This window comes from Mesoplodon densirostris, chromosome 19 (assembly GCF_025265405.1).
Source record: "Mesoplodon densirostris isolate mMesDen1 chromosome 19, mMesDen1 primary haplotype, whole genome shotgun sequence".
In the NCBI taxonomy this organism is placed as follows: domain Eukaryota; kingdom Metazoa; phylum Chordata; class Mammalia; order Artiodactyla; family Ziphiidae; genus Mesoplodon; species Mesoplodon densirostris.
This window is the reverse complement of record NC_082679.1, coordinates 19,279,363-19,299,628: the sequence shown is the minus strand read 5'-3', so window position 1 is coordinate 19,299,628 and position 20,266 is coordinate 19,279,363. Positions and strand designations below refer to the sequence as shown.

The following is a 20,266-nucleotide window of genomic DNA, read 5'->3' as shown; positions in this document are numbered from 1 at the left end:
TCAACCCCACTTTAGAGACAAGGAGACTGAGGCACAGACAACTTATGAAATGACCAAAGGTCAAAGAGCAGTTCATTCCCAGGCAGCCTGGCTCCTGAGTTAGTCTCTCTTTTTTTGTGGGGGGGGCAGGTACATGGGCCTCTCCCGTTGTGGAGCACAGGTTCCAGACACGCAGGCCCAGCGACCATGGCTCACGGGCCCAGCCGCTCCGCGGCATGTGGGATCTTCCCGGACCGGGGCACGAACCCACGTCCCCTGCATCGGCAGGCGGACTCCCAACCACTGCGCCACCAGGGAAGCCCCCTAGTTCTTAATCTGGGTGCTGGTTACATAGGTACGTTCCGTCTGTTGAGCTGGGCCCTTATAATCGGTGGACTTTTCATTATGAATATTACACTAGAAATTAAATATCTTTTAAAAAGGGGGCTACAGCTTCCTCTAGGCAGAAGAAGCAGTAAAGCTGGAATTCAGAGGTGCCCACCAGCATCAGCACCTTCATCAGTACCAGATCTAAATCCTTAAAAAAATAAATAGACATAGCAAATGCTTTTCTCCCTTAGCTTTTCCATCATGAAATCCATGTGCTTCCTTGAAAGATGCACAGGCAAATTTCCAGACAAAGGAGGTACCAGTGGAGGTAAGCGGTGTACGTTTGATATGGCACAGATTAAACGATCTACTTCAGATGTAGATTAAATAATTGTGTGATCTTTTGGTTAATATCCCTCTGTGAGCTCAGTGAAGTTGGGACTGAGGCTGGTATGCACAGTGCAGGTGCATAGTAGGTGTTCTAGAAATATCTAAAGCAAGGAACAGTGAATAAGCACATATTAGTCCTTACGGCACTTGTAGTTTCTACCCTCTCCCTTCCCTCTCCCTCCACTCTTCCTGGCTCTCTCTCTCTCGCTCTCTCTCTCTCTCTCTCACACACACACACTGACCAAGGGGGCCCCACCAGCAGCTTCGTGCCACATACATTCTCCAAGACGCACTGAGGCATCTGTGCCTCTGTTCTCCAGATGTCCTTGCAGTGGAACTGCTGGTGAGTTTCCCAGGATGGGGGCGGGGAGCCAGCCCCCAGCAGACAATGTTCCAAGCCCTTGCACAAGGCGTCCCAGATCAGGTGGCCATGGCCTTCTGGGAGGTCCTGAAGCTGAGGAGACCTTCCGATGCCCTGTGGGAAGGAGCCTCAGTCGCTTGGATTTCCTGCTTCAGAAATGCAATTTTTGCCTCTGGTCTTCATGTATCTGTAGCTCGAGATTTCACCAGCAGGTTGGCAATTTCTCCACATCTCCTCTGAAGACTAGGAGGGGTCATGCTTAAGAAAGTGAATGATGGTTGTCCTTCCACATTCACATGAGGGGGACCCGGGGGTCCCCCCCATCTGTCTTTGCACCGGAACTCCTGCCTCACCCCTGTCACCCCACAGCTGCTTTGGCACCTGTCCCCCCAGATGTGGCTTCTCCTCCTTTCCCTGTTACCACCAACCAGGGGAACACTCAGCGGGGACCAGCCCCGCTCCTGGAAAATCTGGTCCAGCAGAAGCCCCTTCCCAGCCAGCAGACTCCCGGCCTCCTCTTCCCTTTGCAATTTGCCTGTTGCTCCCGCATCTCCAGGACCCCTTCTCGGCACCACGTGACTGGGTGTTCCACTACGGGACGGCCAAGTTTATATGCTGTCAGGCACTTTACATCCCCCATAACTCTGCCTCCTAAGCTCTCCTGTGCATGTGTTTAATTTTTACAGTCAAGAAAACGAATGGGCAGAGTGACAGCCCAGACCCCCTGGAAGGGTGGGCTCCAGCCCTGCCTTGGCAGAGCCTGGGCATGAATTCCATCAATGACCCGAGGCTGTATTTTCTGCATAACACCCCAGTGGTTTGTAAATTTTTTTTTTTTTTTTTTTTTTTTGCGGTACGTAGGCCTCTCACTGTTGTGGCCTCTCCCGTTGCGGAGCACAGGCTCCGGACGCGCAGGCTCAGCGGCCATGGCTCACGGGCCCAGCCGCTCCGCGCCATGTGGGATCTTCCCGGACTGGGGCACGAACCCGTGTCCCCTGCATCGGCAGGCGGACTCTCAACCACTGCACCACCAGGGAAGCCCTAAATCTCCTTAAAATTTTGATGACTGAGATAAAGGAGAAGGAGGAGGCTGTGTAAATCTGGAGCCACTATTTGGGCAGAGCTGCCGGGACCTCTGTGGAGTGGGTGTCGAGGCTACTTTATATTGTCACTTGGGGTTTGTCCCCAGATCCCCTCTCATGCCCACACACCCCTCTATCTCCCAAGCAGTGGGCTGAACGGTGGGAGCACCCATCTCCCCCATGCCCTTATCTTTCCAAGACACATCCTACGGCGATGACAAGGATGATGTCAAGGAGAAGAAAGAGTATATTAAAAAAAAACTTACATGAGAATAAATGCATCTCTTTTAAATGTTGTTATTTTATTCATCATAACTAACAATCTAATAAAAGCAACACCCTTGTTATGAAAACACAGCTCTAAGCCAAGTCCACCTGGATGGCAGCCCAGTGACCCTCCTGCAAGGCGATGCTGCAGCCCCTACACCAAAGTAATTGTCTAAAACTGCAGATCTGAGCACATCTCTCCCCTGCTTTAAACGTCTCCCCATCACCTACAGTCTATGCTCTATCATGCGGTCCCTGAATTCTAATAAAACAACAACAGCAATAATAGTAACGGCAGCCAATACTCAGTGACTGATTGCTTTGGGTGGCAAACCATGTTAGGTGTTCAACAAGAATTATCTCATCTCCTCCCCTATCAGCCCAGTGAGGAAGTTACTTTTATCACACTGATTTCACAGAGACACATGGAAGAGGAGTCTGCCTGAGGTCACACTGCTAGTCAGTCTTGTTCTCCAGGAAGCCATCCTTGAGGGCAGAGCAACCTACTGGATGTGCCACATACAGCATTCCAGGTACATCTCTTATCCCATGAGATAAGCTGTAGTTCAGGGTTTACTTGTCCATCTCCCTCACTGAGTCACCTTCAAGACAGACACAGCATCTGATTCATTGCTGTGCCCCCAGGACCCAAACATGACATATGGGAGGCAGCCAGTAAGAGCTTTTGGGTGGACCCATGTTGCCATAAGCCAACAGGTAAGCCTCCATTAGCTCCGATGGGCTCTGGGATGTCTCTCTGGCTCCTGTGAGCTGCTGGACTGGACTTCATAACCAGGCGAGAGGGTCCCTCAGGATGGAGATCGTCTCTCCTCTTCCCCCTCCTCCCTCCTTCATGATGTCTTGTTCACACACCCAATCAGAATGTTTCTACCTCAAAACATCACTTGAGGACCAGTTGCATCTGTTAGATTCGTCTCAAATTCCTTTGGTTCAGGAATAAATTTTAAATTTGAGTCTGCAACAGCACAGCCCTGCCACTGTACCCAGTGATCAGCATTTTATTCCAATATGAGGAGGGGAGGGAGGAGGGGACTGTGACATCAGTGAGCTTCCCTGCAGGACCCAGGATTCTGCTGAAGAGAGCAGACAGACCCAGAGCTGAAGTCGAACTGATAATAATCAATACCATCCGACCTAATTCAATTCATTTGCCTTGCATTGAATATGATTTTAATACACTAGGAGACATCAGCTTCCATTAGAGCCTAGGAAATCATCTTTGAAAAGAGGCAAAATGGTATTAAATGTGTAATTTGAAAAACATTGTTTTCAACATCTTTCCACTTCATTTAGCATTTTGAGGAATTGAGGCTATATCTTGTAGCTATCAAGCTGAATTAATCACCTTGAGACCTGATAGATGATAACTGGAACTCTAATTTCAGGCTGCTTTTATCCTTGGAAGATGGCCTTTTAAGTTAGAATATGAGAAGTAACGTAAAATCCCTTCCACTACATATAAACCATCACGATACTAATTTTCAATAGACTAGTCCTGGGCTAGTGAACATGGTAACCACTCAACATACGTGGCTACTAAACACTTGGAATGTGGCTGATCTAAATTGAGGTGTAAAATACATTTCAAAGACAGTTCAAAAAATGTAAAATCTCAATAATTTTTATGTTGACTAGATGTTGAAATGACAAAATTTTATAAATATGAGAGTAAATCAAATGTATGATTAAAATTAATTTTACCTGCTTTTTTTACTTTATTGTATTTCCTAGAAAATTTTAAATTACATATTATAATGCAGCTCACATTGTATGTCTATTAAACAAGGCTGGTCTAGACAATTAAATACCATGGAGCAATTGAATAATGTTTGCCAAGAGTCTTTAAATGACCCGGGGAAATATACAGAGTATCGTTCAAATGAATAAAAGCAGTAAAAAATTGCATGTAGAGGGTAATTAAAACCATATAACATATGCATATATGTTTACATATATGTAGACAGAAATTGACAAAGAAAAGTCAGCTAAAATATTCATCTCAGAGTGAATGGTGGGGTCAGAGTGTGAGTATAGTAGTCTCCTTTATACACTTCTAAATGTTCCTCAAAGAACTTTTTATTATGTTCATTATCAACAAATAATAAATGTTACTAAAAAGGAAATCATCCCCCATAATAATTAATATTGTTATTTGTAGCTCTGCATCCTGCCTGAAAATTGCTAAAGTAAATAATTTACAAGCACACTTAGCCTTTATTTACCCCTCAGTGGCATCTCATCATGAAATACACCATTTCCAAAGAAGAGTTCATTCTCAGGAGAGTCCATTTTTTAGTTGTATAACAAAATATTTTCTTCAAGTTAGTGTTCTACTCAGTAACAGGAGATGATCTGGTGAAAAATTTGGCAGTCACTATTTCAATGTTACAATGGAAAGAGAAAGTTCATTATCAAAGTTTGCTCATCCAGAATTTATTTCTAGTTCCTTGCTGCTGGAATAAAAGGGAAGAAAAAATATCCCCAGGAAAATAACTCATGAGTTCCCAACAGCTAGTCTTTCGTGCAGACAACATTTAAAGGAACAAGTATTCTCTAAACTAGAAAAGCATAAATGACAGAATGGCTCTGGCTTGATCTTTTGCCAATTTATTGGACCCTCTCAAGGAATCCTGTTGCAATGACATTTATCTGGAAACCCTGAACTCTTCCTGGGTCACAAAGGCCAACCCTAGTATCCACCCTCCCATCAACCCATCCACCCACCCATCCGTCCACCCACCCATTCATCTATCCACTCACCCATCCATATAACCACCCATTCATCCATCTACCCATCCATCCTTTTTATCTACCCACTCACTCTTCCATCCATTTACTCATCCATCCGTCTACTCATCCATCTGTCTATCCATTCATCCAACTGCCCATCATATTTTTATGGAGAGCTACTTTGGGCTAAGAACCTTTCTAGATGCTGGGGATATGGCAGTGAAAAAAACAGACAAAGTCTTGTTCTTGCGGAGCCTATATTTTAGAAGTCACATAGTAAACAAGTTAGAGCATCATCATGATAATGTCAGAAAGTGACCAATGCTTTGAGGAAAATAAAACAAGGCAATGGGAAAGAAAACAACTAGGATGGTGCTTTTTTAATTAACTTCTTTGAAGAGGTGAAAGTTGAGCTAGCTGATGGCTGGCTGCAAAAAGGTGATAACAATGGGTAAACCCGGGAAGAACATTTCAGGCACAGAGAGGGGCAAGTGCAAATGGGCTGAGGCAGGCCAATTTCGAGGAACAGGAAGTATGGCTGCAGAGGGGGATAGATGAGACCAGAACCGTAGACAGGGCCACTTCACATAGGCCTTGTAGGAAATAAAGAATTCGGATTTTATTTTAATTTCAGTGGAAAGGCATTAGAGGGTTTAAGTAAGGGCCCTGATATGACCTGATTTCCATGTTTAAACACCACTCTGGCTACTGTGTGGGCAAGAATGAAGCAGGGAAACCTTTCAAGAGGCTACTGTGGTCATCCAGGTGAAAAACGAGGACCCCCTGGATGACTTATTGCTCCAGAATATTTTGGGGGGTTCCCTTCAGAGCACATGTAATCAACTGTGACCGGCCTGAAAACAACAACATAGGCTTATTGCCCTCCTAACATGGTGGTGTCGGAAGGGCACCCTCGAATGTGAGATCATCTGCCCGAATCCTTAAAATATTTAAATGCCCCAAATCACATGCTAAACAGAAGGCTCCTTTGAGGTTCCCAGAGGTTCAATTCTACTGAATTTCCCTGCTTTTCATTTACCTCAACTGGTTCCAGCTGGATCTGGAAACCGATGTGTCAACAGTCCCTGCCCATGAAGGCGTCCCGGCGACCAGGAAACAGGTCATCAATTGTAATCTACACAGAAAACCTGATTCAGTCAGAGGCTTTCCAAACCCCACATGGCTGGGCCCTATCTGGGAGCAGGTTCCTTGCTGGCAGCAACAAACATACATCACAGCACCCCAAGCTTGGACTGACTGTCACTGGAAAGATAGTGGAGTTCCCTGATTCTCTGAGGTCCTGGCATACTCCTTGCACTACTAGGGCATCCTTAAGTAAGCCTGACCTTGCAGGACTCTGCCCATGCTAGCTACTTCATGATTAACTACCTTTGTGAATTTATCAAATGCTGTTCCTTTTCTGGCTCCCACTAGATCCATCTGGGTAGTAACATGGACCCAGTGATCCTGGCATATGGAAGCATTTGTCTTAAAAGAGCCAATTCCCTCTCGATGTCAATTATCAGCTCAGTTTCCAGCCAGCAGGTCAAATATTCTCTCCCATGGCCCAGATCCACAGGATGTCGCCTGAGGTATGTGCAGAGTGCCCCTCTGTGGGCCACTGTACTAGGGGCATCCACAGACCAGCTCATGCCCCCGGCCCTGCAGGGGATGGGCCCATGCCAGCACATCTAGATCATCTGCAAGCATAGGTGCACGTATGTGCAAATGTGCATGTGCACACACACACATAAACACACACACACACGCTGTCAGAAGTTAGCTTCTGGAAGGCGGCCTCCGAAGGCCTAGGAAACATGGCTGGGGCAGAGGAATGGACTGTTTACAGAGCAGGTGCTCAGCTCTGGGCTGTGTGAATCAGGGCCACGAGTGGAGGCAACAGTATGGTCCTCAGCTGGGCAGAGTTGCATGGAGAGTTGGGGAGGCAGCGAGGCATGGAAGATGGTGATGGATGGGTGGAAGGCGCACCCACAGAATTCACCCTAGGCCCTGTCCCCTGACCTTGCACAAATACCTTCCCCTCTCTGGGCTTTGCTTCTCCTATTCTTATGATGGAAACAGTGGCTCAGAGGAGTTTCAGAGCTTCCTAGCTACAGTGGAATTCCATCACGCATAAAGGTCCAGACTCAGCACACGGTCAGAATCATGCTGAGTTAAAACTGTCCCTGAAAACTACTTAAAGTACAGCACACCTTCATATGTGTATGTGGAGAAGACAGATTACGAGTACATATATCAATTATGAATGCGTTGCACGATGTAACTTATTTCTCTTTCACCATACATGTACATTTTAATTCATAGATATACATACATTGAAGAAATATGACCAGAAATATACTACTTCTACAAGTTGATCAGGCTCAAACCCATGACCCAGTTTTAGAGTGATCTAGCTGAAAATTTCCAGCCGGAAAGTATATTTTGTTGTCACTTCAGAAGCAGTGGACAGGCATGACAGTGCCCCTGCCCACAGGAGGAGAGCCACAAAATGCCAGCCCTAGAACCCCCCACCTCAGCCAGGTTCTTTGGCCACCCAGTGGAGGGAGAAGCCGATCTGAGGATGCAGTCATCTTTGCTTTAATAAACCCCTCTGCCCACCTCTAGGTACTCTGCAGTGGTATCTTGGCCTCACCCCTTTCTTAGTCATGTAGCGTAGGAGGTTTGGGATCCTGTGGAACACACCACATGTCCATCGAACTCTTGCTCCCTGACTCCCCAGCACCTGCATAGGGCGGATGGGCTCTGAGGACACCCTTCCCTAAAACTGGCTTCTGACATCTTCTCATCCTAACCAGCCCCCTCCAGCTAAGCCTTGTCATCCTCCCTTTACAGCTCAGCCTCTTGTTCCCTCTAGGTCTCAGGACATTTTCACCCAAAGGGCATTTCTAGAGGCCCATGGAAGAAGCAATTCTGGGTGAAAGCCCTGACCCAAATGGGGAGCAGCTCCCTAGAGAGGTGCAGCAGATTCAAACGAACTCCGGCCCTTTCTTCAGCACAGACTCATGAGATGTCCCACATGTGGGGGATCTCCCCTGGGGTGAAGTGTCAGGACAATTGTCCCCCTGAAGCATATAGGGTGACACTGTCTCCACAGGCAACCTTCTGGTTGACTTTGCCTCTGCTCCCTGGTCCAGGGGGGCAAGAGTGGTGGAGGGGGCCACGTCCCAAGCCCTCACACCCACCCCCCAACTGAGAAGTCACTGGAGCTCTGACTTCCCTCTGTTGTGGGCCTGCCTCTCCCTGCCAAGGTTTTAAAAGCATCTGAGCACAGGTGCCAGCCTCCAGGGCCACTAAGCGGAAACTCAGGGGAGGAAAATGAGGATGCCAACCACATTGCTATTATGTTCTCCCAGAACATGCAGTGCTCCCAGACAAATGTGTCTCTAGCGTTGTCACACCACAATATTCATGTGCCTCATTACTGGTTTTAATTTTGCCTGTTGCTTATTTACTGTCTACTTCCCCACTTTATTGCCCGGGTTGGAAGAGTTACTTATCTATGCCGAGAACAGAAGGTCCCCAAAGTGAGATCTCTCCAGAAGTTTCTGGCCCCACTCAGCCCCGGCAGAACAGGCTCCGGCCCAAACGCACACGGTGCCAACGGCTCCTCCACGCGACTCTTCCTTTAACATCCCCACCACCCTGACTCACTGCTTTCCTGCCTCTGGAATGGGCTCCCTCTCCTTTCCATGGCCAAATCCTGCAGGGCCACCTCCTGGGCTGACAGGAGGACTGATGATGCTGCACAGGGCCCGCAGATGCAGGATGAGGACACTGACATGCCCTCGTGAGCAGGGCCCAGTCTGGGCTCCACTGTGAGGGCGGGCGACCCCTGTTCCCCCTGCAGGTGGGTTCTCAGGTCCCAGAAACCAGGGGCAGCAATGTCCTCTCCCAGCTGCTTGGGGAACCGGGTGTGGCAGTTCATCCCTGGAGACACCTCGGAAAAAGCAAAATCCACATCTCCCTTGAATGAAAGAGGATGAGCAAACTGACTTCATTAATACGCTCTTTTAAATGTTGTAATGAATGCTTTTTATTTATGTTTGGAAAGCACATGATAGTATAAAGGAGCAAAACTCATCCACATACCTCTGTTCATCAGAGTAAACTCTTAACCTTTTGGAGATTTTATTTTTTATCTTTTTTACCTTTATGTCAAACAAACCAACCAAGAGAAAACAAAAACAGAGTTCAGAGCATAATCATGTCATAGAATCTCTTGTTTAAAATCTTTTTTCCAAAATTATAAAGTCACCCTGTGTTCTATGTAACCAATGATGAAAAACAAAGACACAAAAACACAATTAACAACCTGTCTCCTTCCCTCCACTCCATCCTCAGAAAATAACCAATGCTAACAGCATGTGCTATTCCTTCCATACTGCATTTTTGTCCATAAAACGTAATGGACATCGGAGAGATAAAGAAGTATTAGAGAGAGAGAGAGAGAGGGAGAGAGAGAGGAAGGGAGGAAAGAAGAAAGGTAAGAAAGAAGACAGGTAGATGAGAGAGAGAGGAGGAGAAGGAGGAAGAGGAAGGAAGGAAGGAATGGAGGGTGGGAGGGAGGAACTGAGTTAAAAGATGAAAGGGAGGGCCTCCCTGGTGGCGCAGTGGTTGAGAGTCCGCCTGCCGATGCAGGGGATACGGGTTCGTGCCCCGGTCTGGGAGGATCCCATATGCCGCGGAGCGGCTGGGCCCGTGAGCCATGGCCGCTGGGCCTGCGCATCCGGAGCCTGTGCTCCGCAACGGGAGAGGCCACAACAGTGAGAGGCCCGCATACCGCAAAAAGAAAAAAAAAAAAAGATGAAAGGGAAAAAAAGACACGAAAAATTTTTTAAAAAATGAAAGATTTAATAAAAGTAGGGTTTTACTCTCCTACCTATATCATATATTTTTGTTTTTCTATAACTTGTTTTCTTCTCAGTGAATTATCATGGTATCCCTTTGGGAAAACAGATCCATCTGTCTCTCATAACTGCATCGTATTCCATAGTTCTGACACAATGTATATCGAATCATGCCTCTATTAATGGACATTCAGAAGATGTCTTCTCCCCCCTTCCTTTAAAAATAATGCTTTTATTTCCATACAACAGAGCTATAAAATGGAATTGCTGGGTCAAAGGATATGCATATTTTAATTTTAATAACTACTCTAAGATTACTTTCCCAAAAGGCTGAATGAAGCAAGTCATATTCCCACTAGCAATATATGGGCTGCCTAGATCCTTGCAGCTTTGCCAGCACTTAACATTATCACTCATACATTCTTGTCAGCCTGGTGGGTAACACACAGTATTTCAATTTTACTTTAATTTTTACTTCCCAATTCCCTGAGGTTGAATATGTTCTCATCAGCTTATGGACCACTGGGATTTCCTTATCTGTGAATTGCCTATTGATAGCCTTTGACATGTTATTAATTGGGTCTTGTCTTTAACTTGTCTTTTTTTTTTTTAATTTGTGGATACCCTTTGCATATTATGTATATTAACCAAGTGTTGTAAATAATTTTCTCAATTTATCATTTAGTCGTACAATTTCCCATATCTTTCAACCCATTTTGTAAACATTTGGAATGCCTGTGTAATATGCCAGAGTGTGAATATGAAGGTATTGATTAACAATTCCCTATATATATTGTTGGAATTCAGTTCTCTCTCTGTGTCTCTCTCTCTGTGTCTCTCTCTCTGATAATATGAATAATGTGGGAACCTCTGTCCATACTTTATGTTATTTTTATGAGGCAATTTAGTACATTTTAAAATTAAGAATTTCATTTTTAAAGTAAATTTACTAAATCAAAAATATGAACATTCTAAAAACTGTTGATGAATATTGTTAAACTGCCTTCTTAATAGATGTAAAAATTTACTCTTCCCCCAAGTCCAGGTTCTGTCTTATGCCCTTGCTGGTGCTGAGAATCACACTTCTGAAAGATCTATACATTTGATGTCTAAAGATGGTATCATATTTATTGTTTTTATTATTATCCCTAAAATTTACTCATGAGATTGATACTTTCATATGCTCGTTTGTCATTTACCTTTACTCTATTATGATTCACTTTCTCTATGTGGCCTATGCATTTTTTTCTTTTGGGTATCTTAATTTTTTAAATTTATTTATATGTGGATTGGGAGTTTGGGGTTAGCAGATTCAAACTATTACATATAGAATGGATAAACAACAAGGTCCTATTCTATAGCACAGGGAACTATATTCAATATCCTGTGATAAAGCATAATAGAAAATAATATGAAAAAGAACGTATACATATGTATAACTGAATAACTTTTCTGTACAGCAGAAATTAACACAACTTGTAAATTAACTATACTTCAATACATTTTTAAAAATAAGTACAAAATAATTTATGTATATGAATTCTTTTTGTAGGTAGGGTAAAAACACTTTGTTTATTATATTTGCAGAAAATATTTTCCCAGTTATGAGTTCGCTCTGTGAATTCACTTATAAGTAAAATGTTTAAATTCCAATATAGCCACATCCACTGACCCACTATGATTTCTTCCATAGTGTTAAGTCATCTCTAAGCCAAAAGATTATTTCAATATATACTGATGTTTTCCTCTAGTTTGCTATAGTTTGATTTTTATTTAACATTTAACTTTTCAACCCTTTTACTTATCTGGTATATGATGCGAGAATAAAATCTGCTTCCTTCCCCTGTGTAGGTTTCCATCTACCCCAACATCATTTGGGGAATAGTCCTCAAATATTAAGATCGTCTAACAAAACTGATTTAGATCTCTCTAGTCTGCTTCTTAGATTTGTATATTTATTTTTGTTCCAGTATCAAATCAATTTAAAGATTCTTATGTTATAATACATTTTATTTGGCAGAACTAGTTCCCCTTCCTCCCTTTATTCTTTGGTTTTAGTTTTTTAACTGTTGCTTGCCTGTCTAATTTCTTCCAGGTATTTAATGTTACTTTAGAAACATTTTGTTTCTTATCCCCCTCCTGAAAAAAATCCTTTCCACACTGTGATTGGGATTACATTGAACCCTAATCTAATTTAAAGGGAATTTAGACATTCAATCTCCTTGTTCAGCTGTCTTCTTGAAATTTTCCCTGGATGTTTATATTCTTGATTTTTTAAGTGGTTTTTATTATTAGGTTAAAAAATGAACTTTTGTATGTTTATTATGAATATAATACAATCCATTTCAAGTTAATTTAAGAGTCGTGATTTTTTCCATATGGATATCCAATTGTTTCATCACCATTTGTTGAGACGCTATCCTTTTCCCATGAATCATCTTTGTCCCTTTGTCCAGAATCAACTGACCATGCAGGGATGGGTCTATACCTGGATACATTATTCTGTTTCATTAATCTATATGGCTATTCCTATGCTGATTACACTGTTATGATTACTGATGCTTTATATTAAGCCTTGAAATCAGATGTTGTGAGACTTCCACACTAGTTCTTCATAAAATAGTTTTGGCTATTCTATTCCTTTTGCTTTTACAAAGTAAAGAACTACCTTAGAATCACCTTGTCTGTTTCTATTCATTAAAAAACATGCTAAGATTTTAACTGGGATTGTATTGAATCTGTAGCTCAGTTAGGGGAGACCTGACATCTTAACAATAATGAGTCCATGAAGATGGTATATCTCTCTTTTTTATTAAGTCTTCTTTAATTTTTCTCAGCAATGTTTTGTAGTTTTTCTGTTTATTGGTCTTGTACATATCTTTATAAATTTATCTTATGTACATTTGGTATTATTAATACAACTAGAGATGGTATTTTAAAATTTCACCTTACCAATTATTTGTTGCTAATATAAAAGATACAGTTGATATTTTGTGTATTCATATTGTATCTTGGAGCTTGTTAAACTCAGTTATTATCTCTAGTAGCTTCTTTGTAGATTCCTTAGACCTTTCTATCTAGAAAATTGTGTCATCTGCAAATAAAGGCAGTTTTACTTCTTCATTACCCATACGTATATGAAGAGACACTACACCACCAAAATTTTATAGAAGCTGATTTGTAAAAGGCAGAATAAAAGATCCACTTATGTAAATTATGACCTGGTCTAGGGGACTTACTCAAAATAGCAATGTCCCCTCCACTTCTTTTTGCTCCTTAGAGAAAATTAAAGTCTGTGTCCACTGAGAATAGAAGCAATGGGTCAGATGAAGAAGCTGGGTCTAGGAATTTATCTGGTGAATTGAAACTGTATAGACTTATTCAGAATGTTCAGACTAAAATATATGTATATTTTAAAACTTCTTAATTTATCTGCATTTATGCTTCATCAGAGTCCTGTTCTGGTGAACCTCCTTTGAGACTGATGCAGGTAATTCATGTTCTATGCCTTTGCTCATAGTAGGCGTCAAAAAAAATAAAATACAATAAAACTTGAATGTGGAACCTCATTAGGACTCTTTCTGTCACAGAAAACTTACCCCGACTGGCATAGAAAAACAAAACTTGGCAAGTTATTGTATTTGCTCAGGTAACTGAAAAATTCAGGGCTGCATCTTCAGGCCTGGCTGGATCTTTCTCTGACTCTTGGCTTTGTTCATGAGCACCCTCTTCCCACATCCTTGCAAGATGGCCTTCAGCAACTCTAAGCTTGTCTTCCAGGAGCTCAGTAGGCCCGTGGAAAGGGAGCTCAGCTTCTGCACTAGTTACAACAGAAGTCCTGGGTTTGAGTCTCACTGGCCCAGCTGGCATCCTTGAACCCCCATCTGTGAGCCAGGGAGATGGACTTAGCTTCACCCAAACTACAGAGATAATCAAGAGGTCATTAGCAAACACACTGTAGGACTCCATTTGTATGACATTCTAGGGGAAAAACAAAAGGGATAAGAGTAAGGAGAAGGGTTGACTAGAAGGGAATGGGGACATTTTATGCAGTGATATAAATATTCTTTATCTTGATTGCACTGGTGGTTACACAACTGCATACGTTTGTCAAAAGCTGCAGAATTGTTCACCTAAAAAGGTGAATTTTGCTGTATGTAAAGTACACTCAGTAAACATGAATTTTCTTTGCAGCCACTTAAGCCGAAGGTACTCTTTTCCCCGTGGGGAATCAGTGTACAAAGGCTGCAAACAGCAGCCTCCTCAGTAGTGCATGCAGCCTGTGGCCTGTACAGGTTGTCCTAAGGGACCTTACACATAGCCCTTTCCAGTGGACATTCATGACTGTCATGCTGTCCCCAATCTAGGCTCCAGACAGGTATGCGAGGTGCCTTTGGAAAGCCCCAGGTCACAGTGGTCAGTGTCCACATTGGCCAAGTCATAATGTCCATCTGCACGAAGTTGCAGAACAAGGAACATATGATTGAGGCCCTAGGCAGGGCAGAGTTCAAGTTCCCTGGCTACCAGAAGATCTACATCTCCAAGAAGTGGGTATTTACTAAGTTTAATGTGGATGAATTTGAAAACATGGTGGCAGAAAGCGGCTCATCCCGGATGGCTGTGGGGTCAAATACATCCCTAGTCATGGCCCTCTGGACACATGGCTGGCCCTGAACTCCCGAGAGCTTTGGTACTGTCCCCTCCTTACTCATGCCCACCAATAAATCTTACTTTCAATCCTACTGTCAAAAACAAAAACAAAAATGCTGAATTTTAAAGAAGAGTCTTAAAAGAAATATGTAAAGAAAACGTATAAGATTTTTTAAAGGAAAAATGTAAACCTTGTGTTTCTGGACAAGACAACAGAACATTTTAAAGATGCTAATTCTTTCCAAATTAATGTACTGAACTAAACAGAATCCTAAATGTAATTTTACCCTAAATGTAAATGTAGCATCCTAAATGTAAATGTAGTATCCTAAATGTAAATGTAAACAAATGTATCCTAAATGTAAATGTAAACAAAATCTGAAATGTAATGTACAGTCTTAAACAAAATCCTAACAGATTTCCGGGGGGGGGGGGCGGTGTAGATATGAAATTTGACAAAATGATTTTAAAATTTATCTGGAAAAATAAATTACTGATAATGCCAGAGAAAGTTAAGAAAAAGACAATAATGAGGGGAAATTGCTTTTACTCCGCACCTTTGACTAATAATTTTCAATCTGGATTGTGTATGTGTGTATGGGTATGTGTGTGTGTGTGTATGTGTGTGTTTATTTTGTTGTGGGCGATGGGCATGTTTCAAAGAAAGGAGAAGGAAACTTTACAAGAACTTCTCAGAAGAGAGGATGTAATTCAAAAATAATGTTAAATTCTATTTAATTAATTTTCAAAAATTAATATATTTTAAAAATATATACATACAATAAATGAAGAGATTTTTATGCATCTAAGATGGAAAAAGATGGGTTTAATTTTTTTAAATCTCTACTGAAATTAACTGGATTAAATAATGTGAAATATTTAATTTTTTAATATCAGGAAATAAAGTAAATATTTACCTAACTTTGGAACACAGACCAATTTCATCACCAAGAATGCTATCAAAAACACAAATCTTTTCAACCTTTGGGGTTTTTTGTTTGTTTATTTGTTTGTTTGTTTTGTTTTCTCTGCACATAGTGATGTGCCAGGCATTGCACTAAGCATTTGAGGGGAGGGTTCCATAATAAAAGAGTTCTGTTTTTTCTAACTTGCCTTACTTGTTCTCTGTATAGAATTCAACAATATATAAAATCACAAAAAAAAGTAGGAGTCATCTGAAGTCACATAACATTGAAATGACCATTATTAACCCTTGGAATCATCTTTTCATTTATAGATTTTCTTTACCCATACACATATATGCATACATTCTTTCCATAAATAATATTACTTATGCCCTCCCGTCACTCATACTCTTACAACACCACACCCCATGTCTGCTCTGCCAGGTAACCCATGCTAACAACCTACAAGGTTCTCCATACTCATATAATTCTATACATACTTATTATACAAAGGATTCTCTATAATCCTATTTACATGTTTATACCTGTTCATATGCATCTACTCTTTGGAGCATTTTTCATTGTCTGATATACAAAAATGGTGTATCTTACACACTTTTCTGCATTTTATTTTTCCTACTCAACAATACCTCGTAGCAATTCCTCAAAGTCACTGAACATAGCTCCAGTTCTTTGTTGTCAATGGCTGCATGCTATGCCATGGTGAAGCCATACCTCACTTTCTTTAGCCATTCTGGTTGCAAAATTTGCTCTGTTTTCAATTTATGACCAGTGCAAACAATACTGTAACACTCCTGTACACTTGTCTGTCCTTATGTATAAGTCCTTTCAGTTCTAAGGGGTCATTTTACAAGAGGATAATCACAGGGTTGAATAGCATGTATATTTTTAAATGTTGCCAGACCGCTTTCCCAAAAGGTTATAACACTTCACATCTTCACCAGCAACTATAAGGGTATCCTTTTTCCTCATGTCTACCAAAGTTAGTTGATATTAGAAGACCTTTTTTTCATATAAAATCTCATCATTAATCTAAGTTGCATTCCCTTGACTACTACTGAATGAATTTAAGTAGAAAAATAGTAAAACATTTCAATTAAAATCAAGAATTATACAGAAGTGGGACTTCCCTGGTGGTGCAGTGGTTAAGAATCCACCTGCCAGTGCAGGTTCAATCCCTGGTCCAGGAAGATCTCACATGCTGTGGAGCAACTAAGCCCGTGTGCCACAACTACTGAGCCTGCACTCTACAGCCCGCAAGCCACAACTACTGAGCCTGCGCACTACAGCCTGCAAGCCACAACAACTGAAGCCTGCACGCCTAGAGCCTGTGCTCTGCAATAAGAGAAGCCACCGCAATGAGAAGCTCGTGAACTGCAACAAAGAGCAGCCCTCATTCTCTACAACTAGAGAAAGCCCACATGCAGCAACAAAGACGCAAAGCAGCCAAAAATAAATAAAATAAAATAAATAAACTTATTTTAAAAAGAATTATACAGAAGTCACCACTATAAATATTATTATTATACATTTCTCTTGCCCTAGCATGGTGCTAATAGAAATTTCTGCAGTGGTGGAAATATTCTCTATTCTGTGCTATCCAATATGATAGCCACTGTCATATGTGACTATTGAGCAATTAAAATGTGGCTAGTGTGGCTGAGGTACTGAATTTTAGTTTTGTTAATTTAAATTCTAATAGCCAGATGTGGCCATGGCTACCATACAGGATAGGGCACTTCTAGAAAGTGCAAAACAAAAAGTTAAAATAATGGCTACAAACATTGGAATATACACACAAATTTATCTTTTTGCCGATTGTATACCTAGACAACTCACAATATTTCAACAAGTAAGAAGAAAAAAACCCACTAGAAGTGATGAGACAATTGTAAGGTAACTATATATAAGCTAAATATGTAAAAATAAATAGCTACTTTACTTAGTACTAAGCACTTAGAATAGAATTAAGTAAAAATTATTCCATTCACAATACAACAAAAAAGACAAAACACTAAAGGATAAATTTAACAGGAAAGCCACAAGACACATATGACACAAATTTTAAATTGTAATAAAAAGAGTAAAATGAAGCCAAATGTCTAGAAAGTTGTACCAGGCTCTTGGATGGGAAGATATAGACAGATAGATGATAGATAGATATATATACCAATTCTTCTAAAATTAATTTATAAATTTAATGCAATTCCAAGTAGAATTCCAAAAGGCTAACCCTTCATAACCCTTGAATTCCCATAGAAGAATATGCCTAAAACTTGCTCCCAAAATGTGGGGGGAAAGTGAGTGGGTACTTACTTTATGACTTACCAGAATCTTCTCAAAAGCCATTACAACAAAAATCAACATAATATTGACATATGAATAAACAAATAGATTCATGGAAATTAATTAAAAATCCAGAATTTGATCCCTATCTATATGAAATTTATATTTGACAAAGATAGTGTTTTATTCAGTGTGGAAAAATGGACAATTTAATCAATAATATTGGCAAAACTGGTTATCCATATGGAATAAAATTTTAAAAGACTTTTATCCAATAACCATAGGCAAAAAATAAATTTCAACTAGATAAAAGGTTCAAATAAGAAAGAAATTTTACCAGAAAATCAGAAGACTGTTCACACAATCCAGGGGTTAATATCGCCTTCCTAAATAATAAATAAGAATGGAAACTCATTCTTACTTATTACTTATATCTTATTTTTTTTCCTAAAGTAAATAAATAAAATATTCTTATTTACATTTTATTAAAAAAGTAAAGGGAGTTATATCTAACCCTATATAAATATAAGACATTTGTTTGGCAAAATACAAGTCAACATACAAATGATAGAGCTAGAAAATAATATTTATAATAAGGTTACTTTCCATACCATACAAAAATTCACGCAAACTAATTAGAAAAAGACAAACAAGCAAATTTGAAAAAAAATGAGGAGTCATGAAGAGAAAATTTGCAGAAGATATAACCCAGATAATAAACATTAGAACAGGTGCATGAGTCAACTCCAGTAGAAGCCCTGTGTTCTGCTTCGTCTCCCCTTCACTTCCGGTGCCAGGAAGCTGGGAGTCTGCCTCTTTGTTGAAATCACCTGGCTACCAGGCTTGCTCCACTGCAATCAACACTTGTCAAGGTGTGGGACCACTCCGGACCTTCCACTTTACAGATCCTGCAAGGCCTGGAGATCCTCTGCTCTCAGATCCTCCAACAAACCTGGAGGTTCTGCTCAGCCCAGAAGAAGAGGATGGATGCCCTGACCTTTCTACAGAGCTCTCTCGCTCAGCCTGGGGAGAGCGGTCCCCTCCTCCACTCTAGAGTACTCTTCTACACTTATTTTTAGGTCAAAACATTGACCCTTGGAAGCTCAAACACTAAAAAATAAATAAATAAATAACTGTTTGTGTGTGCCTTAGAATTCTTGGCCTGGGTGTACATGGTGAGTGGGTGAAGGACCTGCGATGGAGAATGGAAGAAATTGCTGGGGCTGTTTATAAAAGAAATTAGTTAATGCTCGGCAATAGCATCCCACCACAGTGAGATTATATGAGTTTCTAAAGTCTCAGGATGAGCAAGTGGAGGAGGGATCTGGACCAGGACTTAGGACTTCTGACACGGAGCTAGGAGTCTGTGGGCTGGCCACATCTTCAGCATCTTATGCTTGTCTCCCTTGTCCCCCTGGAAAACCCTCCAGGGAAAGCAGTGCTGACCCCCTCTGTGCTATCAAAAACTGAGGGAGGCTGCTCCTTGCCTGGGTGGATGTGCTCTCTCACAAGCTCAAGCATGGGGGCTTGGGGCCTTGAGTGGAGGGAGGGTTGAGCCAGCTCCACTGCACAGGTTGTCACCATCAGACACCTCCTGTCTCCCGGTCCAGGGAAACTGACAGGCCTCACAATACTGCACCCTGGGCCTGGCGAGAGTGAGTGACAGTCCTTCTCTGATGGGCGATTAATCCTGCAGTAGGTGGTACTCACTCCTGGCTCTGCCACTCACCCTTTCTCCAGTACCACCGTTGACTGACAGTGCATGTCATCCTGACCTTGCACATCATTGGGTATAATTGCCAGGGGCTTATTAATTATTATCATTAGTGCCTTGTGTGTGCATGGGGCTATGCTTTTCACCCAACTCACTCATCACAACAAAGGTTGCACCTGTGGGGTGGCTACCAAATGGCTGGCATATGGGGCTTGGCAGTGAGCTTTGGGGCCAGACTGTCAAAAGGCTGAGGTCACTTTCCATGCTGTGGTTCTCTGCAGTCATGGGGTCTGGCACAGTGACAGGTTTGGGAGGTCTGCTTTTGAGAGGCCCCATGCAGAGGCAGGTGCAGTTGTCCTCAGGGGCCTCATTGCAGCCCAGACTCTCCTTCCTACACAGGACCAGCCCAGAGCCAGACACAAGGTAGTGGGGAATCTTCAACCACTTGCATCTGGAAAGTGGAGATTAAAAAAAATTAAATCTGGGAGCTCCCTAGGGATTCTCTACTCCAAACCTTAATCTTCCTATATGAGGGATTAAGACTCAGAGAAGATTCTGCAGACTTGTGACTGCCAAGGGGGTGGTGGGGAGGGATGAAGTGGGAGTTTGGAGTTAGCAGATGTAAACTATTATATATAGAATGGATAAACAACAAGGTC

The 20,266-nt window shown here is 41.7% G+C and overlaps 1 non-coding gene across 1 annotated transcript; it reads left to right on the top strand.

Moving 5' to 3' along the window:
- The first annotated feature begins 14,219 nt into the window (after window positions 1–14,219).
- LOC132481059 (small nucleolar RNA SNORA70) lies at window positions 14,220–14,354 on the top strand. Its single transcript, XR_009530764.1, has one exon. It is a non-coding gene; the product is annotated as a small nucleolar RNA SNORA70 (small nucleolar RNA).
- Window positions 14,355–20,266: the final 5,912 nt, after the last annotated feature.